The sequence below is a fragment of the Lepidochelys kempii genome, chromosome 2 (assembly GCF_965140285.1).
Source record: "Lepidochelys kempii isolate rLepKem1 chromosome 2, rLepKem1.hap1, whole genome shotgun sequence".
Classification (NCBI taxonomy): domain Eukaryota; kingdom Metazoa; phylum Chordata; order Testudines; family Cheloniidae; genus Lepidochelys; species Lepidochelys kempii.
This window is the reverse complement of record NC_136381.1, coordinates 241,760,681-241,785,283: the sequence shown is the minus strand read 5'-3', so window position 1 is coordinate 241,785,283 and position 24,603 is coordinate 241,760,681. Positions and strand designations below refer to the sequence as shown.

At 45.5% G+C, this 24,603-nt stretch overlaps 1 long non-coding RNA gene across 1 annotated transcript; it reads left to right on the top strand.

The window, feature by feature from the left end:
- The first annotated feature begins 280 nt into the window (after nt 1–280).
- Nucleotides 281–24,592, top strand: LOC140906078 (uncharacterized). The gene is made up of 3 exons (XR_012157036.1): nt 281–582; nt 18,265–18,452; nt 24,555–24,592. It is a non-coding gene; the product is annotated as an uncharacterized LOC140906078 (long non-coding RNA).
- Nucleotides 24,593–24,603: the final 11 nt, after the last annotated feature.

Genomic DNA, 24,603 nt, shown 5'->3' with positions numbered 1-24,603 from the left:
ATAAACAGTGATAGACCTACATCTTTCTACTACATGATATTCAAGCCTGGCTCTACCTGTGCAACATGACCTTTATTCACAAAGTTGGACTTGTACACTAAGGAGGTGCAAACCTATAATATTTTATCCTCCTGTGATGGGGTGTACTACCCTGCCCTGGCCCCGCAAGGGTTAATTATGCATTGCAGGCTGAGGAAGCCATGCCCCTTCATCTCTGCTGGGCATGCTCAGCCTGGAGGCAAGATATAAAAGGAAGTAGGAAGTAGCCCAGCTCAGTCTGGGTAGGCTGCTGAAGGGAGAGGATACAGACTGCAGGCTCTCTTCAAGGAGCTGCTACAAGCCCTGACCCCAGAGCCAAGGCACACCAAGCCCCAGACAGATTCCAGGCTGCCTGACAAACCCAGAGAGGAGGCAGTGCCTTCAGGAGCTACACCACTTGCGGACCCCGGAGACCCATGAGAACCATGGACCATCACTGGCAAAGACAGGGTAGGAAGCAGTCCAGGGGACTTAGTCTTTGCTCCAGTGGGTAAACCGGAGAACCAGTCAGTGTGTTTCAGGAGGATCCCTGCTGACTCAGTGGTGAGTAATGCTGACACTGCCAGGGCCCTGGGCTGGGCCCTGAATTGGAGGAGAAGGGAGGGCCTGAGTTCCCCTACCCTGGGTGCCACACATTCCTGAGTGGCTCCCCACTTCCCCAATGGGCTAATAGGCCACACAATCCCACAGAGTGCTGTGACTTTACTGACTCAGGCAATTAGGTCATGCTACCCTGTCTGTAAGGGGCATCTTTATTGACTCTGGTCATTAGGCCATGCTGCCCTGAGTGGAAGGGCTGCTTTATTGACTCTGGTCATTAGGCCATGCTGCCTTGAGCAGAAAGGGTGTCTTTATTGACTCTGGTCATTGGGCCACACTCCCCTTTGTGGAAGGGCGACTTTATTGACTCTGGCCAGTAGGCTGTACTTTCATAGTAAGGGTCATCAGCATAGAACCTAACCAGCTGCGGTACGGCCTCTTCCCTTTCTTTTGGCCTGACATCCTGTGATGGGGTGTACCTACCCTGCGACACCTCCAATGTGCTACATAGATTTTCAAACTTTATTCTCTTCCAGCATGTTTACCTGTTCATGTAGATTAATAATGTTCCACGGTTGTTCTGCAATAGTTTATAAAGTATTTAGGCACACTCCTAGGATCATCATCATATAGCCTAATGGTAGAAGACAGCACCCAGATTTCCCTGTGAAATTGAGCTATCCTGTTAAATTATGTCAGTGAATACATGGGAAGCTGTGCAAATCCCCTGCTATTTTCAGTACTATTTTGGGTTTTGTTTGACTGCTTTCTTTCTTTCTTTCTCCCCTCCACAATAGTTCATACTTCTCTAGCTAATGCATTTTGATCACAGTGTCAGCTTTCTCCTATTGTGTCAGCAGGAAATACCTTTTCTTGGTCTGCCATGTAACAAAATGAGTACCTTTAGTAAGACCTCATTCACAGTGACCTGCTTCCTGCATACCAGCTGGCTGACAGATGCACAGTAACTAGAGACACTGACATGGAGCAAGTGGGAAGGACACAGGAAACTCACAGAGGGCAGGATAGCAAACAGACAGAGACCAAATAATATGCCCAGATAGAACAAATACTAGTATTATCCTTAACTGGCCTTTGAAGGCATTCCTCCCTTCTAACAATAACGGCAGCATGATCTAATGGATAGGGCCTATATGACACAACACAACAATGGCTCCAGTTGTTCCTCTCTGGCAGCACAAATCAGAGTGGCCATGGCTAACAGCTCTTCTTAGTCAAAGGTTCTTACCTGCAGGATCCTACAGAGATCCATATTATTATTATTTCATTTTCTCTTCACTATCGACATAAGACCACTGGAAGAGATAGTGAGCCACCATAGATTTAGCACCAACAGCACAGTGACGATACTAACTCGGTCTCTCATTCTCAACTGATGAAATCACCACCAGTTCTAAAATGTCATAATGTCCATAGGAGGTTAGCTCTTGGTTGAAGAGCAGTTGGCTCAAGCAGAACCCCAGCAATTCCAAAATGATGCTGGTTGGAAAAGAGAAATGCTTTGAAGAGCTGGCCAAGATGTTGACTCCACCTTCCATCAAAGCCATACAGCCATTCTTCAAAGTGGTGTGATGCCTTGGAGCCCTGACTGTTTCCTCACTAAGCTTGGATGACTAGGTTGCATCAGTTTCTCAAAATGCCTCCTTTCACCTCCAGTTGCTAGGAAATTTCATCCCTTCCTTCCAGACAAGGACCTGGCCACAGTAATCATGCTTCTCTCACCTCAAGGCTGAATTACTGTAATTTATTATATCTGAATCTGTATGAGAAGAGTATGCAGAGGCTCCAGCTGGTACAATATATGGCTGCTTGCCTTCTCTCTGGCTCACACTGTTGTGAGCGCATCAGGCCTGTGCTCAAGCCCCTCCACTGACTCCTAAATGGCTTCTGATGCCACTTTAAGGCTTCGGTCCTAATTTTCAAAGCAACTAATGGATCAAGATCCATCTACACCAAAGACCATTTTTGATCTATGAACCACACTCCTCTGGGACAGTGCAGAGCCCAGGATGAACCATGTGAGTGCTGGAGACAAAGCATTCTCTGTCAAGAGGATCGAGCTATTGAACAATCTTTCAGAGCACATCAGGCAAATTCAGAGTCTGATTGTCTTTAGGACACATTGCAAAGCCTTCCTCTTTGAGAAAGCCTTTCAGCTATAGATGTCACTCAAAATTCAAGCAATGCTTGTGTAGTCCCAAACCTCCAGAAACAACCTCCCAAAAAGCCCACACCAAGCAGAGTTCTCACCTCACAAAAGGAGCCTCCATAAAGCCAACTAGGGACTTTGCTATTGATTTTTACATGACATACAAATGGCCATACTGGGTCAGACTAATGGTCCATCTAACACAGGTCTAATCAGGTCTTCCTGATAGTGGCCAATGCCCAGTACTTCAGAGGGAATGAACAGAACAGGTAATCAACAGTGATCTATCCCATGTTGCCCATTCCCAGCTTCTGGCAACAGAAGCTAGGGACACTTCAGAGCATGGTTTTGCATCCGTGCCCATTCTGGCTTATAGCCATTGATGGACCTATCCTCCATGAACTTATCTAGTTCTTTTTTGAACCCTGTTATAGTATTGTCCTTTACAACATCCTCTGGCAAAGAGTTCCACAGGTTGACGGTGCGTTGTATGAAAAAATACTTCCTTTTTTTATTTTAAACCTGCTGCCTCTTCATTTCATTTGATAATTCCCTAGTTCTTGTGTTATGAGAAGAAGTAAATAACACTTCCTTATTTACTTTCTCCACACCAGTCACAATTTTATAGACCTCTATCATATACCCCCTTAGTCGTCTCTTTTCCAAGCTGAACAGTCTCAGTCTTGTTAATCTCTCTTCATATGGAATCTGTTCCATACCCCTAATCATTTTTGTTGTCCTTTTCTTTACCTTTCTCAATTCCAATATCTCTTTTTTGGAGAAAGAGCAACACATCTGCATGCAGTATTCACGATGTTGGCATACTATGGATTTATATAGAGGCAATATATGTTTTGTCTTATTATCTGTTCCTTTCCTAATGATTCCCAACATTCTGCTAACTTGACTGCCACTGCACATTGAGTGGATGTTTTTGGAGAACTATCCACCACTCCAAGATGTCTGTCTTGAGTGGCAACTGCTAATTTAGACCCCATCACCACTAATTACCTCTCTCCATTCTAAAATCTGAAACTTATTCCTACCTTTTTCCCCCCTGTCTTTTTAACCAGATTCTGAGAGGACCTTCCCTCTTATCCCATGACAGCATACTTTGCTGAAGAGCCTTTGGTGAGGGCCCTTGTAAAAGGCTTTCTGAAAATCTAAGTAAACTATATCCATTGGATCACCCTTGTCGACCCCCTCAAAGTTCTAGTAGATTTGTGAGGCATGATTTCCCTTTACAAAAACCGTGATGACTCTTCCCCAACAAATCATGTTCATCTATGTGTCTGATAATTCTGTTCTTCACTATAGTTTCAGCCAATTTGCCTGGTACTGAAGCTAGGCTTAACGACCTGTGATTGCCTGGATTGCTTCTGGAGTCTTTAGAAAATGGGCATCACATTAGCTATCCTCCAGTCATCTGGTACAGAAGCTGATTTAAATGATAGCTTACATACCTCAGATAGTAATTCTGCAATTTCACATTTGAGTTCCTTCAGGACCCTTGGCTGAATACCATCTGGTCCTGGTGACTTATTACTGTTTAATTTATCAATTTGTTCCATGATACCTCAATCTGGACAGTTCCCCAGATTTGTCACTTAAAAAGAATGGCTCAGGTTTGGGAATCATCTTAAACATCCTCAGCTATGAAGACCGATGCAAAGAATTAATTTAGTTTCTTCATAGAAGGCACTCTAATAACAGGATAAGATGAATGGATGGATCAAGTGAGTACTGAACGGGCAATCAGCAGAACTAAGTACTATGCCCAGCTCTGCCACTGAGCTGCTGTGTTACCAAGGGAAAATCACTTCACTTCTCTGTGTCTCTATTTTCCCTCCCATCCGTAGCCTTTCTTGTCTATTAGGGTATGTCAGCTACACCAACATAGGCTCTGTCATGTAATGTCAGTGTAGGGAGCCAGGGTGGCCTCCCTCCGAACCAGAGGGTAAAGAGCCACCCTCTCAGTGGGCGGGGCCAGACCAAGCTTACCCCAATCCCTGTGTTGGGGACACTGGGGCATGGCCACTAGGTAACTCGAGGGGATGGAAGACCACAAGTGTCGATGAAGCCCCCTCGTACTAGGCCCAGGTGTGGGCTAATGGGTATTAAATGAAGACCAAAAGGGGAGGCCAGCAGTATAGGTATAATGATTCCTCCCCTTTTACAAATAATCTTACCACAAAAAAAAGTTTAAAAATATAATTTGCTGTCCAGTTAATATCTCCAATGTAGCAAGCCAATAGTGGGTTTGTAGTGGTCCCTGTGGCAAATGTAATTTGAACAGCACAATTAAAAACGCCCCCACTTGTACCCAATCAGGAGGATGATACCCCTTTAGGGACATATGAACTGTTTAAAAAAGCAGCCAAAGCAGCCTTAAATATCCCAGGAATCCCCTTAAGAAACAGTCCTTACTGGGCCCTACAGGGTCACTATTTTGTATGTGGCCGAAAGGCTTACCAGGTGCTGCCAGCCAACTGGACAGGTAGCTGTTATATAGCTCATAGAGTCCCTCATCTGTCAATAACTGCCACACTGCCCAAAGGAAAGATTAGAAATGCCCAAGACACCTCTGTTAAGTCACAAAAAAAGACCCTGTGGTGACTAACTATGGCATTGGAGGGCAATATAAAGAATTCCCTCACAACCAAGAAGCTTGTAGGGTGCTCTGTACTGGAAATAGCGCCAATGTTTACCGGGCCAGCCATGGCATGCATAGGCTGCTATACTGTAAGGCTGAAAATGGTACTTTAAAAAGTGACCTTAAAGTTAAAGGACTCGGTTAGTAATTTAGGGTCAGCAATAAAAACATTAAATAAAAAGGTACAGCAGCTCAGGATGTTTTCCCTCCAAAACAGACTGGCTTTGAACTATCTCTTGGCATCCCAAGGAGGGGTTTGTGCCCTCGTCGGGCCCCAATATTATATATTAAGCCCAATATTATATATATATATAAATAATAGCAATTATAAAATCTATAAAAACATGGTACAGGCTAAGACCCCTGCCAGAGCACAGGTTGTCTATACTGCCCCTGAGAGCGATTGGCTGCAAACCTTGTTTTCAGGCTGGGGGTTTGTCGTTTTGGCTTGGTGGTTTATTTAGCCTGTTATTAAAATTTCTCTTTCCTGTATTGCTTGTATTAATGGTATTATGCTGTGCAGTATCATGTGTCAAGGCCCTTTTGCAAAAGTTAATAAGTCATTCTCTTCAGGGCTATCACAAAGTGCTTATGCAAAGTCCTATTGTAAAAAAATAAGTAGCCCAAGTGAGAAAACTCAGAGCCAAGGCTGTTGAGTGTTCTCAAAGGAGGAAGTTGTTGGGGACACTGGGGCATGGCCACTAGGTAACTCGAGGGTATGGAAGACCACGAGTGTCGATGAAGCCCCCTTGCACTAGGCCCAGGTGTCCTTGGCCTCCCCCCCGACCTGGAGGCACTCGCTGCAGCTATGCGTACTAGGCCCAAGTGTCTTTGGCCCTTCCGCCTGGAGGCACTCTCAGCAGTTATGCTGAGGATCTGCAACAATATGTTGCAGAGTCAGACTGCCTGAAACTAAACAAGGCCAAACAGGGCAAATATAAAAAAACAATGCTGAATAAAGCAGCTTCATGTATAATTTAACAAATAATACAAAAAACAACGGAACTAGCTGGTAACTGGATTGGCTGGCTAGATGGATACTTAGGGCAGCTTGCTATTAAATAAATATGCAAAAAAAAAATGTATAAAAGCCTATGTAACTTCCTGCTCTGTGCACAGGATTTGAGATTCTATTCTCCCTGTACCTTTTTGCAGCTGCAAATAAACTTTTCTGCTTCTCCACCCTGTTATGATTATTGGGTGACGCACACCGGGTAGCGAACCCCCCCCGCTGTCGTTTTTCCTCTCGGCACTGGGTGCCGGCAACACCCGGAAGGGGAGGAGTGGGACAGGAAGTACAAAGGGCGGGGCCCTTTGCCCAGTGAGGGCAGCACCAGGAAGGGAGACCGACACAGGTGGCTGGCTGTTCCCTCCAGAACCTGCTGCTGACCCAGGGGAGGTTCTGAGCCAGGAGGAACCTGACCTGGAGGAAGGACTGAGGCGACCAGGACTGCCAGCCACTGAGTACACAGGGGACCTGGAGGGGCCAGGCTGTAACCTGGGCCAGCGTGAGCTCGACACAGAGAGGGAGCTGGAGCTGCCAGCAGCTGAATACCCGGACAAGCTGGAGGGACCGGAGAGGCCTGCTTGAGAGACCGGGTAGGAAGAAGCCCAGGGGCAGAACTGCACAGTGTGGTGGGTGTATTTGGTCAGTGGGGCACAGATGGCTCTCTGCTGACCCAGTGGCGGGACCCTCTCCTCCTGCCACTGTCAGGGCCCTGGGCTGGAATGCAGTGGAGTTGGGTGGGCCTGCGTTCCCCTACCCCAGCCAACCTGCCTTGGGTAGCAGAATCCCGAATGCCGCAGGCTCGGGCCGGCCCTCCCCGGCGTGAGGGGCGCGCCGCAGGCTCGGGCCGGCCCTCCCCGGCGTGAGGGGCGCGCCGCAGGCTCGGGCCGGCCCTCCCCGGCGTGAGGGGCGCGCCGCAGGCTCGGGCCGGCCCTCCCCGGCGTGAGGGGCGCGCCGCAGGCTCGGGCCGGCCCTCCCCGGCGTGAGGGGCGCGCCGCAGGCTCGGGCCGGCCCTCCCCGGCGTGAGGGGCGCGCCGCAGGCTCGGGCCGGCCCTCCCCGGCGTGAGGGGCGCGCCGCAGGCTCGGGCCGGCCCTCCCCGGCGTGAGGGGCGCGCCGCAGGCTCGGGCCGGCCCTCCCCGGCGTGAGGGGCGCGCCGCAGGCTCGGGCCGGCCCTCCCCGGCGTGAGGGGCGCGCCGCAGGCTCGGGCCGGCCCATCTTCTCCGCTAATTCCCCAGTGCCCGAAAGGTGTGACTAAGGCCGGCCAGTGGGACAGTAGCTCTCCATCGCCCCCTAGAGGCTCGGTGGACAGATTGAAACCTGTCACAGTCAGCATAGCTATGCCAGCATAGGCCTCTAGCGTAGACATAGCCTACAATGACAGAAGGAGTTTTTCTTCTGGGGTACGAATATCCTGTCCCTGAGTGGTGTTATCTACATTGACAGAATTCCTCTTTCATTGACAAAGCTGCATCTACACTTGGAGTTTTGTCAGCATGCCTGTGTCACTAGGGAGGAGTGGTTTTTTTCACACCCCGCCAGACACAACTGTGCCAATATAAGTTTTATGTGTGGACCAAGCATACGACTGTAAGGCCTTCAAAGAAGGAACTAGCTCTTACTACGTTTGTATAGTGCCTAGCTCAATAGGGTCCCAGTCTCAGTTACAGCTACCATTATACAAATAATCATTGTAACGAAGCAGCTTTTGGTGGGATGCTACTGAAAGTATCAATTCAGGACAAATTGCTTAGAGCAGGGCAGTCTCAGCCCAAGGCTGGGGGTCCTTCACTACTAAGGCACACCAAACCAGCCAAACAGAGAGGATTTCGGTTTTACCCCACTGGCTAACTAGAAGTCATACAAGGAATTCCCTCACACTCCAGTTTCCCAATATCACCACCAGCACCACTCCTTATGGGGATGAATGGTTACGAAAACCAATACCCCAGTAAAAGAAAAAAGGATCTCCCGATCTCAAAGGACCAAGCCCCAGACCCAGGTCAATATACCAGTCAGATCTTACCCACAAATCACACTGTTGCCAATCCTTTAGAATCTAAAATCTAAAGGTTTATTCATAAAAAGAAAAAAACACAGATCAGAGTTAAAATGGGTTAAATGGAATCAAATACATACTACAATTGCAAAGTTCTTAGTTCAGGCTTGATGGAATTACTACTGATTTAAACCAATCAAGTCTCTGGAGTACAAACATCCCATCTTGGATGGGTCATTCAGTCCTTTGTTCAAAGCTTCAGTTTCAAGAACAGTTCCTCCAGAGGTCAGAAGCAAGATTGAAGACAAAATGGAGGGGTTTCTAGGGCCTTTTATATCCTCTGCCATGTGGAAGCACTCTTTTGTTCTTACTGTGGAAAATCACAGCAGCAAGATGGAGTTTGGAGTCACACAGGCAAGTCACATGTCCATGAATTACTCAGTTTGCAGGCGGCAGCCATTGCTCACATGCTACCTTGAACATTCCCAGGAAGGCTCCTCAGATGTGGATTGGAGTCTTCTGAGGTCCATTGTCAGTTAAGTGTTTCTTGATAGGACTATTCTGAGTAAGTGCCCATTCTCAAGAAGCTGACAAAATGCTTCACTGATGCTACTTAGAATCAAACATATTGAGATACAAGTACACAGCAAATATTCATAACTTCAAATACAAAAATGATACACACATACAGACAGCATAATCATAACCAGCAAATTACAACTTTTCGTTGACACTGTCCTTAACCTCTTTTGTACAAGATTTGGTGCAACTATAGGACCTTGGTTGGAACAATGATCTATATTGTCAGTTCATGTCAATAACATCACAATCATTAAAATAATGGCCAAAGTAAAGCTTATGCTGGCAAGGAATGCTGTGTAAAAACAACATCCAAAATCCACCAGAAATCACAGTCTAAAGCCATTTCACAAGTATATGCTATCAGTATAAGTATCATGTCCAGCACCAAAGTCATGCAACTCTTCTGACCCATCAGGTCAGATACCCTCTGGTCCCTACTGGAAGGAGAGACATGTACTCAGCAATCCCAGAACATACCACTACTTCTTCCTGCCCGCCCCCCAAAAGGCAATTGTAGAAATGTGGGCCTTATTGAGCTGCTCAGAGTATGGGGCAGGACCCAATACAGCTGGAGGATAACCAGAATCCCTGTCACTGAGTCCTGCTCTGGGACAGCTGTATCAACATAACCCCAGTTCCTAATACAGCACTTAGATCAGTATAACAGACCAAGTTAAAAGTTGGCAACCACAGCCAGAACTAGTGGTGCATCTGAGTAGAAATAAGTGCCACGAGAGTATGATGTGTATTGGAATGAGAGAAACACCAGGATGGTGCCAAAAACTGCTCAACCTCATGGAAACACCTCTTCCAAATTTGCTGTGTACCCTTGGGTATCTTTTTCTATAATCAGACTACTGCCTAGATAAAACACAGTCATAGGTAATCCTTCCAGGAACTGGCACATAACATTTTGAAAGATTGCAAGCACATCAACCATCCTATAAGCCAGAACACTGCATTGATGCAGCCCATGCGTTGCCTATTGAAGCTTTTGGGACCCTCTTTGTAAGTCTGTGGGAAGTCCAATAGGGGGAAGACCGACCCTGTCACATTACCTGTGGCACCGGTAATGAGACTCTGCAGATTCAGTTATTTTGTAGTCTTCAACAAACAGACCGAGCCATCTACCTTGAGGACTTAAACCACCGGGGCCACTAAGTTACTACAGAGGATGGAGGAATATCACTGAACCTGCTTCCATCTCTGCTAATATTTTGTCCACTGCTTCAGTTAGCACGAGGCATGCCTTAAAAGACAGAGGGAAGGTTCCCATCCCACAGCTACAACTTACTCTTAACACCTCTTTTATTGTTGTTTTAACTGACTCATTCCTGGGCGGGAGATGGGGATAAACTCCTTAATTTGCACATATACAGTCCACCTTTGGCATGAATGGTGTCAGACAGGAAATTCACATTGGTTCTAACCAGGGTCTAACAGAGCTGTCCCCTTGCCTTCAAGACTGGGAGAATCATGGCTGCAGTTTTAACTGAAAAGTGACCAGCACTTTCCCTTTTCATCAGAGCTTTTCTCCAGAGGATTTTCTCTATACCAGGGGTAGGCAACCTATGGCACACATGCCAAAGGCGGCACACGAGCTGATTTTCAGTGACACTCACAGTGCCCGAGTCCTGGCCACCAATCCAGGGGGCTCTGCATTTTAATTTAATTGTAAATGAAGCTTCTTAAACATTTTAAAAACCTTATTTACTTTACATACAAACAATAGTTTAGTTATATATTAAAGACTTATAGAAAGAGACCTAAAAACGGAAAAATGTATTACTGGCCCGCGAAACCTTAAATCAGAGTGAATGAATGAAGACTCACCACACCACTTCTGAAAGGTTGACGACCCCTGCTCTATCCCTTTGCCATGGCATTCAAACATCAGAGGAAAATGAGGTGGCAAGGTTATATGAATAATGCTACTGTTGCGTTTACCTTCATCTGCCTCCTATAAATATACTTGCTAGAATGCTGGTTGCATGAATGCTGGGTCATGGTGCGCTTGTATAGCTGTTGGCTCACAACAGTTCATTACTATTTGAAATGGGTTCTGGCTCCCCACTGCCTGTTGCTGTATCAGCCATTCTAGTAAGCATGACTTCAAAATCACAAATAGATGCTAATTTCGTCAATGAAGCCACAAATTCTAACAAGCTCCTGGACACAAGAGTGAACCATTCTAAGTATACTGTTCCATTCATCTGGTAATGGTCCCTAAGAATCCTGAATGAAAGCCAGAGAAGTATCATGAATGCTGCAGTGGTTTACCCTTCCACTAAAACAGATGCAACCATTTTCTCAGTTACCCCTTGCTGGCAGGGTAGCTTAGTCTCCTAGCTAAACCAAACGCCCTTCCAGGATAATGAAAGTTCAAAAGGAAACAGAATTCCAATGATAATTCAGCCCTCCTCTTGGCTGCAGCTCCCTCCCAAAGCTCTGTACACTTGATTGTTCCTCAGTCCAGGGAAATGCAGGGACACCTCTACCAGAAGTGTTGACCATGGCCCTTAAGGGAAATGAGTGGTCCAATTCTTCAGCCTCCACTTCAGCTCTTTGTTCAGGGTTTCTTCCTCCACTTTCCCCTGGGGTCCTGCCCACCCCAGTACCCTCTCACTAGCCATTTCAAAATACAAACCTTTCCCTTCTTGGCTTTCCCTCTCCATCCATTCAGCTCCTTATGTTGCTACTGCTATGGCCAACCAACCAGCCAGCAGTCTAGGAGCAGGAGAGATCCACAACCTGATTCCTCTCAAGCTCACTCACTCTGTGTTGGGCAAAGGGCAGCTTTCAGCTGCCCCCCCTCCCCCTTACCTTGCTGAGAGAAAGAGGGAGCACTGATAAAGCTCTTGTATAATGTCATTGACCAGCAGGTACTGTATGACAGGCACCTCGGTTGTTTACACAGCTGAGTGTCTTCCATATGCACCAGTTCAAAGACCAGTCCCTCTCTAGCTACCTTACTCAACATATACTGCAAAAATGTTCTATTCCTCATTTGTTTATGACTTACTGAGAAACTGGTATAATGACCAAGAGCAAACTGAGGGGGAAAAATATTATCACTGTCTCCAGTATTGTGTCTGCAGGGAACACACACAGGAACACAGATACTCTCCCACTAACAGCACAAGAAGAAGAACTTCCGCTGACGTACACAGGCAGAAATTGTGGAAAAACAACATCGCTTGCCTCATAACCTAAGTTCTGCAGAACGCAATGCCATCCACAGCCTCAGAAACAACCCTGACATTATAATCAAAGAGACTGTTGTCATAGACTCATAGAATATCAGGGTTGGAAGGGACCCCAGAAGGTCATCTAGTCCAACCCCCTGCTCGAAGCAGGACCAATTCCCAGTTAAATCATCCCAGCCAGGGCTTTGTCAAGCCTGACCTTAAAAACCTCTAAGGAAGGAGATTCTACCACCTCCCTAGGTAACGCATTCCAGTGTTTCACCACCCTCTTAGTGAAAAAGTTTTTCCTAATATCCAATCTAAACCTCCCCCACTGCAACTTGAGACCATTACTCCTCGTTCTGTCATCTGCTACCATTGAGAACAGTCTAGAGCCATCCTCTTTGGAACCCCCTTTCAGGTAGTTGAAAGCAGCTATCAAATCCCCCCTCATTCTTCTCTTCTGCAGGCTAAACAATCCCAGCTCCCTCAGCCTCTCCTCATAACTCATGTGTTCCAGTCCCCTAATAATTTTTGTTGCCCTTCGCTGGACTCTCTCCAATTTATCCACATCCTTCTTGTAGTGTGGGGCCCAAAACTGGACACAGTACTCCAGATGAGGCCTCACCAATGTTGAATAGAGGGGAACGATCACGTCCCTCGATCTGCTCGCTATGCCCCTACTTATACATCCCAAAATGCCATTGGCCTTCTTGGCAACAAGGGCACACTGCTGACTCATATCCAGCTTCTAGTCCACTGTCACCCCTAGGTCCTTTTCCGCAGAACTGCTGCCTAGCCATTCGGTCCCTAGTCTGTAGCAGTGCATTGGGTTCTTCTGTCCTAAGTGCAGGACCCTGCACTTATCCTTACTGAACCTCATCAGATTTCTTTTGGCCCAATCCTCCAATTTGTCTAGGTCCTTCTGTATCCTATCCCTCCCCTCCAGCGTATCTACCACTCCTCCCAGTTTAGTATCATCCGCAAATTTGCTGAGAGTGCAATCCACACCATCCTCCAGATCATTTATGAAGATATTGAACAAAACCGACCCCAGGACCGACCCTTGGGGCACTCCACTTGATACTGGCTGCCAACTAGACATGGAGTCATTGATCACTACCCGTTGAGCCCGACAATCTAGCCGGCTTTCTACCCACCTTATAGTGCATTCATCCAGCCCATACTTCCTTAACTTGCTGACAAGAATACTGTGGGAGACCGTGTCAAAAGCTTTGCTAAAGTCAAGAAACAATACATCCACTGCTTTCCCTTCATCCACAGAACCAGTAATCTCATCATAAAAGGCGATTAGATTAGTCAGGCATGACCTTCCCTTGGTGAATCCATGCTGGCTGTTCCTGATCACTTTCCTCTCATGCAAGTGCTTCAGGATTGATTCTTTGAGGACCTGCTCCATGATTTTTCCAGGGACTGAGGTGAGGCTGACTGGCCTGTAGTTCCCAGGATCCTCCTTCTTCCCTTTTTTAAAGATTGGCACTACATTAGCCTTTTTCCAGTCATCCGGGACTTCCCCGGTTCGCCACGAGTTTTCAAAGATAATGGCCAATGGCTCTGCAATCACAGCCGCCAATTCCTTCAGCACTCTCGGATGCAACTCGTCCGGCCCCATGGACTTGTGCACGTCCAGCTTTTCTAAATAGTCCCTAACCACCTCTATCTCCACAGAGGGCTGGCCATCTCTTCCCCATTTTGTGGTGCCCAGCGCAGCAGTCTGGGAGCTGACCTTATTAGTGAAAACAGAGGCAAAAAAAGCATTGAGTACATTAGCTTTTTCCACATCCTCTGTCACTAGGTTGCCTCCCTCATTCAGTAAGGGGCCCACACATTCCTTGGCTTTCTTCTTGTTGCCAACATACCTGAAGAAACCCTTCTTGTTACTCTTGACATCTCTGGCTAGCTGCAGCTCCAGGTGCGATTTGGCCCTCCTGATATCATTCCTACATGCCCGAGCAATATTTTTATACTCTTCCCTGGTCATAAGTCCAACCTTCCACTTCTTGTAAGCTTCTTTTTTATGTTTAAGATCCGCTAGGATTTCACCATTAAGCCAAGCTGGTCGCCTGCCATATTTACTATTCTTTCGACTCATTGGGATGGTTTGTCCCTGTAACCTCAACAGGGATTCCTTGAAATACAGCCAGCTCTCCTGGACTCCTTTCCCCTTCAAGTTAGTCCCCCAGGGGATCCTGACCATCCGTTCCCCGAGGGAGTCGAAGTCTGCTTTCCTGAAGTCCAGGGTCCGTATCCTGCTGCTTACCTTTCTTCCCTGCGTCAGGATCCTGAACTCAACCAACTCATGGTCACTGCCTCCCAGATTCCCATCCACTTTTGCTTCCCCCACTAATTCTACCCGGTTTGTGAGCAGCAGGTCAAGAAAAGCGCCCCCCCTAGTTGGCTCCTCTAGCACTTGCGCCAGGAAATTGTCCCCTACGCTTTCCAAAAACTTCCTGGATTGTCTATGCACCGCTGTATTGCTCTCCCAGCAGATATAAGGAAAATTAAAGTCACCCATGAGAATCAGGGCATGCGATCTAGTAGCTTCCGTGAGCTGCCGGAAGAAAGCCTCATCTACCTCATCCCCCTGGTCCGGTGGTCTATAGCAGACTCCTACCACTACATCACTCTTGTTGCACACACTTCTAAACTTAATCCAGAGACACTCAGGTTTTTCTGCAGTTTCGTACCGGAGCTCTGAGCAGTCATACTGCTCCCTTACATACAGTGCTACTCCCCCACCTTTTCTGCCCTGCCTGTCCTTCCTGAACAGTTTATAACCATCCATGACAGTACTCCAGTCATGTGAGTTATCCCACCAAGTCTCTGTTATTCCGATCATGTCATAGTTCCTTGACATCACCAGGACCTCCAGTTCTCCCTGCTTGTTTCCAAGGCTTTGTGCATTTGTATATAAGCACTTGAGATAACCTGAACATGAACAGGTCTGACTACCAAAAGGAGGCCACCAGAAAACTCTCCAATACCAGATTTTACAGGCCACTTTCCTCAGATTCTACTGAGGAATACACTAAGAAACTGCACCAGCTACTCAGGACACTTCCTACACTAACACAGGAACAAATCAACATACCCTTAGAGCCCCAACCGGGGTTATTCTAGCTACTACCCAAGATCCACAAACCTGGAAATCCTGGACACCCCATCATCTCGGGCATTGGCACTCTCACTGAAGGACCATCCGGATATGTGAACTCTCTACTCAGACTCTACATCACCAGCACTCCCAGATATCTCCGTGACACCACTGATTTCCTGAGAAAACTACAATGCATTGGTGATCTTCCAGAAAACACCATCCTAGCCATCATGGATGTAGAGGCTCTCTACACAAACATCCCACACACAGATGAAATACAAGCTGTCAGGAACAGTATCCCTGATGATGCCACAGCACAACTGGTTGCTGAGCTCTGTGACTTTATCCTCATGCACAATTATTTCTAATTTGGTGACAATATCTACCTCCAGACCAGTGGCACCACTATGGGCACCTGCATGGCCCCTGGAACAACGCTTCCTCAGCTCTTGTCCATTCACGCCCCTTCTCTACCTACGCTACATTGATGACATCTTCATCATCTGGACCCATGGGAAGGAAACCCTGGAAGAATTCCACCACGATTTCAATAGCTTCCACTCCACCATCAACCTCAGCCTGAACCAATCTACGCGGGAGGTCCACTTCCTAGACACCACACTGCAAATAAGTGACGGTCACGTTAACACCACCCTATACCGAAAACCCACGGACCGCTATGCCTACCTTCATGCCTCCAGCTTCCATCCTGGACACACCACATGATCCATTGTCTACAGCAAAGCGCTAAGGTACAACCACATTTGCTCCAACCCCTCAGACAGAGACCAACACCTCCAAGATCTTCACCAAGCATTCTCAAAACTACGATACCCACACGAGGAAATAAGGAAACAGATCAACAGAGCCAGACGTGTACCCAGAAGCCTCCTGCTGCAAGACAAGCCCAAGAAAGAAACCAACAGAACTCCACTGGCCATCACATATAGTCCTCAGTTAAAACTTCTCCAATGCATCATCAGTGATCTGCAACCCATCCTGGACAACGATCCCACACTTTCACAGGCCTTGGGAGGCAGGCCACTCCTCGCCCACAGACAACCCACCAACCTGAAGCATATTCTCACCAGCAACTACACACCGCACCATAGTAACTCTAACTCAGGAACCAATCCATGCAACAAACCTCGATGCCAACTCTGCCCACATATCTACACCAGCGAGACCATCACAGGACTTAACCAGATCAGCCACACCATCACCAGTTCATTCACCTACACATCCACCAATGTAATTTACGCCATCATGTGCCAGCAATGCCCCTCTGCTATGTATATCGGCCAAACTGGACAGTCCCTACGTAAAAGGATAAATGGACACAAATCAGATATTAGGAATGGCAATATACAAAAACCTGTAGGCGAACACTTCAACCTCCCTGGACACACAATAGCAGATTTAAAGGTATCCATCCTGCAGCAAAAAATCTTCAGGACCAGACTTCAAAGAGAAACTGCTGAGCTTCAGTTCATTTGCAAATTTGACACCATCAGCTCAGCATTAAACAAAGACTGTGAATGGCTCGCCAACTACAAAAGCAGTTTCTCCTCCCTTGGTGTTCACACCTCAACTGCTAGAAGAGGGCCTCATCCTCCCTGATAGAACTAACCTCGTTATCCCTAGCCTGATTCTTGCTTGCATATTTATACCTGCCTCTGGAAATTTCCACTACATGCATCCGAGGAAATGGGTATTCCCCCCTCGAAAGCTTGTGCTACAATACGTCTGTTAGTCTATAAGGTGCCACAGGACTCTTTGCCGCTTTTACAGATCCAGACTAACACAGCTACCCTTCTGATACTTGACACAGGAACATGTTTGTTTAAAGTGTGGTTCTAATCTGAAAAGAGATACTGACTGTAAAATGGTTCCATGTTTATTGTCTTTCAGTGATTTCTGCATCAAATGTGTTCAATTTACAAGGCTCTTTTTTTTTCTAATTGCCAATCTTACAAATTCAGTCAAGATGTCGGGTAGGTTTTTTGTTTTGTTTTTTTTACATAACCACCAGTAAAAGGTTCTGCAGGTCAAGTAACACCTATTTACTACAGCCCCATTTCCTTCCATTTATACCCTCAGTGATACATGTACAAGCCCATTGTTTTCAGTGGGGCTGAACAGGTATAACTGACTATAACTATTAAACCATTGTGTATAATGCATAAGATTTGAACCAAGGATTTCTTTCTCTCTTAGCTGTTGGCTAAATTGGCTTTGCGCAGCTCGTAAAATTTTATTTTTGTCATTAAAATCTACAGCTGTAACTTGGAATACACAAAGGGAGCAGATCCATGAAGAAAGAAATTGCACAGTCATTTTTAAAGAGCAATGAGCAATTAAAATGAGGGTAGACGTACAGCTAAACATAATTTTTCTTTTTTGCAAATTGCATAATTGGGATTATTTGTTGAACTTGTGATTTATAAAGAAAATTAATAGCTTCATAGATTATAAAGCCAAAAGGGGTCATCCAGTCAGACCTCCTGCATAACACAAATCAGAGGGCTTCCCCAAATTAATTTGTGCTTCAAGCCCAATCGATGCAGTAGAACTAGAGCATATCTTTTAGAAAAACTTCCACTCTTGATTTTAAAATTTCCAGTGATGGAGAATCTACTTTAACCCTTGGTAAAAATGACATAAAATGACACAGCTCCATGTGAAATTGATACACTCTAAGCCATTATAAGCTCTTACTCTTAATGAGATGGGGATTTCTTTGTCTGTTTTGGTTTGTTTGTTTTTGTTATTGTTTCACTTTTTCAGTTCATAAAATATAGGGCTTTGTGACAGGATGTACTTACCCCACACTGGACAAGGAGGGGTTAACCCCGTACTCTGGGCAGAGGAAGCTCACCTCTGCTGGGCATGCTCCCAGTGGAGCATCAGTATAAAAGGGAGTAGCCTAGTTAAATCAAGGCAGACTGCTGAGGAGAGAGGATGTATGTTGCAGGTTCCCACCCTGGAGCTGCCGGAGCCCCAGATTGTGGAGGCCAAGCCTGCCGAGACACAGGTGAAAACCCAGCTACCTGTGGACATGCAGGAGGGATCCAAATCGTCGAAAACTTCACCGACTGGAGACCCCAGTGACCCAGGAGATCACCAAACTATACCAGTGATCCAGTCCCCGCTGACCCAGTGGTGAGTACACTCGCTGCTGACAGGACCTTAGGCTGGGACCCAGTGGAATAGGGTCCCCTACCCTGGCCACCACCCTTCCCCTTGGGTGGTGGCCCATCCCCCTCTGGCCTTTAGGCCACACGGCCCTGCAAGAGAAGGCAGCCATACTGACTCTGGCTGCTAGGCCACAATGCCCTGAGGCTTAGGGAGGTCAGGTGGACTTAGCTGCAGGGCTATAACACCCCTTTCCCCAACCCAAAGTGAGGAGGAGGTGTACTTACCCTGCAACAGGATTACTGAATAATATGAATTAAATAGGATATGGAGAAATTAGAAAGTCAGTGCCTCTGGTTGGTAGTAGAAACTGCTACCTTTTAAGTCTCAAAATAGAAAGGAGATAGAAGGCGATATTGCCATTTTGGAGCCTGCTGTTGCTTTGAATCTACCAAGAGCTAGAATCCCAATCTCCAATACAACCAAAACATCCAATAAACCCAAGATAAATTCAAAAACGAAACCTGTAATACCACTACAGAGCACATCAGAGGCAAGGGAATCCCTTCCACCATGAGAAAAAGAGAATGCTTAAACTAAGATGGAGCTGTAACTTGAAATTTAGGTCACTTACGGAGCTATGATCCAGAGAAAATACTGATATGTTTCAGAGCAACCACTGAAGCTAACCTATCCAGGCTTTTCAAGACAATAAAGACTGCAGGCAGTGAGGTACCAGAAAATAGAACCTTGAGGAAGTCACAACACCAAAATAGCTCCTGAGAAAGCCATCATAATAAAAAGCAAAGAGAAAAGCTTTCAGGAATGAAATAAAATGGAGCTGAAGAATTAAAGAGGTCTAAAAATAATGACACACAGTCTTTTAAAGTACCAGTGCAAAAATAAATTTGATATGTCATAGTATTCAGGAGAACATCTGTCAAAATATTTATTTGATAGAGTTGTGTGGAATGTTCATTTTCTTCAGGGAATTCAAAAGTAAAAATCATATTAAATAGATCTAAATATTTCAGATCAGTTCTCAAGGCTGAATCTTGGCTCTATAGTAGTCAATGGTAACTATGTAACATATCACTTAAACCAGCTTCTGTACCAGATGGCTGGAGGGTGGCTAATGTGATGCCAATCTTTTTAAATGGCCCCAGAGGCAATCCTGGGAATTACAGGCTGGTAAACCTAACTTCATTACCAGGCAAATTGGTTGAAACGATAGTAACAAACAGAATTATCAGACACAAATGAACACAATATGTCAGGGAACAGTCTACACTGCTTTCAGAAAGGAAAATCATGTATTAGAATCACCAGCCTATTAGTATTCTTTGAAGGTGTCAACAAACATGAGGACAAGAGTGATCCAGTGGATCTGGTGTACTTAGATTTTCAGAAAGCCTTTGACAAAGTCCCTCACCAAAGGTTCTTAAGCAAAGTAAACTGTCCTGGGATAAGAGGGAAGGTCCTCTTATGGATCAGCAACTGGTTAAAAGATAGGAAACAAAGGGTAGGATTAAATGGTCAGTTCTCAGAATGGAGAGAAGTAAATAGTGGTGTCCCCCAGGGGTTTGTACTGGGACTAGTACTGTTAACATGTTCATAAATGGTCTGGCAAAGGGGGTAAACAGTGAGGTGGCAACATTTGCAGATGATACAAAACTACACAAGATAGTTAAGTCCAAAGCAGACTGCGATGAGTTACAAATGGAGCTCATAAAACAGGGTGACTGGGCAACAAAATGGCAGATGAAATTCAATGTTGATAAATGTAAAGTATTGCACATTGAAAAACATAATCCCAACTATACATATAAAATGATGGGGTCTAAATTAGCTGTTACCACTCAAGAAAGAGATCTTGGCATCATTGTGAATAGTTCTCTGAAAACATCCACTCAATGTGCAGCAGCAGTCAAAAAAGCGAACAGAAGGTTGGGGATCATTCGGAAAGGGATAGATGGTAAGACAGAAAATAGCATATTGCCTCTATATCAATCCATGGTACACCCACATATTGAATACTGTGTGCAGATGTGGTCACCCCATCTCAAAAAAGATACGCTGGAATTGGAAAAGGTACAGAAAAGGGCAACAAAAATGATCTGGGGCATGGAACAGCTTTCGTATGAGGAGAGATGAAAGAGATTGGGAGCTTTCAGCTTGAAAAAGGGACAACTAAGAGGAGATATGATAGAAGTCTATACAATCATGAATGGTGTGGAGAAAGTGAATAAGGAAGTGTTATTTACTCCTTCTCATAACACAAGAACCAGGGGTTCAATGAAATAAACAGCCAGTAAGTTTAAAACAAAAGAAAACACTTCACACAACGCACAGTCAGCCTCTGGAACTCGTTGCCAGGGGATGTTGTGAAGGCCAAAAGCATAACTGGGATCAAAAAAAGAATTAGCTGAGTTCATGGAGGATAGGTCCACCAATGGCTATTAGCCAAGAGGGTCAGGGATGCAATCCTATGCTCTGTAGTGTCTCTAGCCTCTGACTGCCAGAAGCTGGGAGTGGAGGACAGGGAATGGATCATTCTATAACTGCTCTGATCTATTCATTCCCTCTGAAGCACCTAGCACTGGCCAGTGTCAGAGAACAGTATACTGGGCTAGATGGACCATTATTCTGACCCAGGATGGCCATTCTTATATTCTTAGTTTTGTAACTTAAGTCTCTTGGCCCACAGTTATAAAGCTATTCATATTATAATGCAAGGCCCCTGCTAGCAGTCCTGTATCCTGGACAAACAAAGAGTTTAGCAGTCACCAACCCAGAGTACCTGGTACCCAAAGGGTAGATCTAAGGGCTGAGCTACACACCAGTTCTTTGTCCTGGTGTAACTAAATAAATGTAGATAAGCCTTTAGTATCCCTTTACTCATAATATCCCTATAACTTTTGAGGGGTGTTTCTTAGGGAAACAAGAGGAAAGAAGATGGAGGATCTAATCTTTATAATTTGTTGACATCAAAATAAGACAAAATTCTCAGAAGTGAATTATGCATGGCATACACCTACCTGCCTGCTGACTATACCCCCATTTTAAGGTATTCATTCATTAGAATTTATTAGCCATGAATATCTTTAGCTGCAGACACATTACAAAATATATAGCAAATATTGAATATGATATCAAAAGTGTGTCCAGAGAAGGTCTACCATACACCTACATATTAGCTACTATGTTACCTATCACGTCACCACGTTAGTCACCATCTCTTCTGCCATATACCCATATTTCACACTATGTAGATATCCATGTTAGTATGTCTTGGCAATATGAACTGCAAGGAGTGCTGCAAAGCATAGTCGATGTTAGGGATGGAAGACAAGTGCAAGCTATTATCATGCAGTTAAGGTTAGAAAACATGGTTTTATTGCCCATTTTAATCTCTCTCTCTTTGTAATTTAAGGGCTAAACTTTTTAATTAATATTTTTCACATTAGGAAAAATATCCATGATTTTGAAGTGACTTTCCTTCTGGTTGCCTTAGCACAGGAGTGGGCAAACTACGGCCTGGGGGCTGGATCCGGCCTGCCAGCCATTTTAATCTGGCCCTCGAACTTCCGCTGGGGAGCAGGGTCTGGGGCTTGTCCCGTTCCAGCGCTACAGCCGGGGAGCAGGGTCGGGGGCTGCTCCACATGGCTCTCAGAAGTAGCGGCATGGCCCTACTCCAGCTCCTACGCGTAGGGGCAGCCAGGAGGCTCTACCCTCCACTCTGCACGTTGTCCCCTCCCCAAGTGCCACCCCTGCAGCCCCACCCCAGAGCCCACACCCCCAGCCAGAGCCTGCATACCTTCCTGCCCCCCAAACCCGTGCCCCAGCCCTAGCCCTGATCCCATTCCTGCCCTCCAAACCCCACGGTCCCCACCCAGAGCACCCTCCTACACCCCCAAACTCCTCATCCCCAGCCCCACCCCAGAGCCTGCACCCCCAACCAGAGCCCTTACCCCGCCCCCTGCACCCCGCCCCAGCCTGGAGCCCCCTCCTGCACCTGAACTCCTCATTTCTGGCACCACCCAAGAGCCCACACCCCTAACCAGAGCCCTCACCCCATCCCACACCTCAACCCCAATTTTGTGAGCATTTATGGCCCACCATACAATTTCTATTCCCAGATGTGGCCCTTGGGCCAAAAAATTTGCTCACCCCTGCCTTATCAGGTTTCTTGTCAGAAAATTTTAACCTGGACAGGTCTGCAGGTGGACAGAAACACATTAGAGTAGTGGCTGTCTACTACAAGTGAAACTAATATATAAGAAAACAGAAAATCTCACAGGGATTTTGCCAGGCATTAACAGTTGACTGGATAGCAAGTGGTTGTAAGTATAAATTTCACTGAAACATATTTATTAGTGCTCCCTGCCCCTGTCTTTCTGGAATTATGAAGTGTTCTTGACATTAAACAACCCCCTTCCAAGACTATATTTGAAAGAGGCAGAAAAAAAGAGCCCATATATATTACCCCTTTTTGACCTGAGCAGTTGGCCAATATTTGGGGTCCTATGGGTTATTTTTGTTAGGAGTAGAAATTGATGCTAGAATCAACATTTTTGAAGTAACTCTGTTTATTTACAAAGAATGTACAAAGTCCTGTTTCTCCAAACGCAATAGAAATAAAAACAGGAAATTGCTATTTGCTCATCGTTCCAAGCCTCTTTTCAGCTAGCATTGTACATAAAAAGCTTTCTACATGGGCTTCTTCTCAGGACTATGCACTCAGTATTTCTTTTGTCCGTCTCCTTGGTTTTCTCTTCCTTCTCTGTGTCTGTTTCTGTGGTTTTTCACTACAGGTAGAGACACACACAGTTCCACCAATCAATGCCCTGCCCCCTAAGTTTGCTATAGTGGTCCTTATGGAAATCCCTTGGGCCACGTGGTTCAACTTTTACTCAAGCCTTACCATGTGTCTGTTTTTGGTGGTACTCTTATTATTTCAGCTATCTGGTTCCATAGAAGGAGCACAATTGCTTTTTATACTTACCCTGAATGAAAGGCACCACCAGCTTCAAGGTTCAACCTAACCCATAACAATATAATAAAAGGAAAGAGCATTTACTAACTACTCATTTCCTTCTCTTCCCTTTATAACACCTTATTGTTTAAGGAGCAGAAGAGAGTTAGGGCTGGTCTACACTAGAATGTTAGGTCAGCTTAACTACCTCTTTCAGGGCTGTGAAAAATGTCAAGCCCTGTGTGATGTAATTAAACTTACCTAAGCCCAGGTATAGACGCCATTAGGTTAACAGAAGAATTCTTCCGCCAACCTATCTACCACCTCTCGGAGAGATGGATTTACTACAGCGATGGCAGAATCCCATCTGTTGCTGTAATGTTAGCACTACAATTGCACAGCTCCATCTTTGATGCGCTACTGAAGCATTTCTAGTGATTTCCTTAAGCACCCAACGTCTATGAATTTTAATGGGAATTGGGACATTCAAATCCCAAATTTGTCAGGCTTGACAAAGCCCTGGCTGGGATGATTTAACTGGGAATTGGTCCTGCTTTGAGCAGGGGGTTGGACTAGATGACCTTCTGGGGTCCCTTCCAACCCTGATATTCTATGATTCTATGAATCCCTTAGGAACCTTTGAAAATCTCAGTAGTAATTAATTAGTACAGCAGTTTGTCAACCGGAGCTTATAGCATGCTCTTGAAACATACACATATACCTGACACTGTTCAGCTTTCAAACTTAAAATATTTCTAAAAGAACAATGTTTGCAAATTTACCAAATATTTCTTCCCTACTCCGCAAACTACACACACTTTTTACTGGAATTTAGAGTCTCCAAGTGAGTGTTAGATCCAGAAAGTTTACAAAGCTACAGTAAGTGGTTTTCAGAATGGATGTGTGTGTCTGATGTTTGCTTTTAAGAACTTTCATTAATAAATAAACATATCCATAAATGTGCTGAATAAAACAAAGGCAAGAGAGACATACATTTCAGCCATTCACTACCAGGAAAAACATGAAAGGATTTCTTTACACAGACTTTTCCTGTAAGTTATATGACAGAACTTCATAAATCTTCTCTTTGACCTAGTTTAGCCATATGCTGCATTTTCCTGTTAAAATATTCATGCACAATTAAATATCCACAGGCAGTCACAGAGGAACAGAGATCATGTAGATCCAGGAGGAATCTGCTAC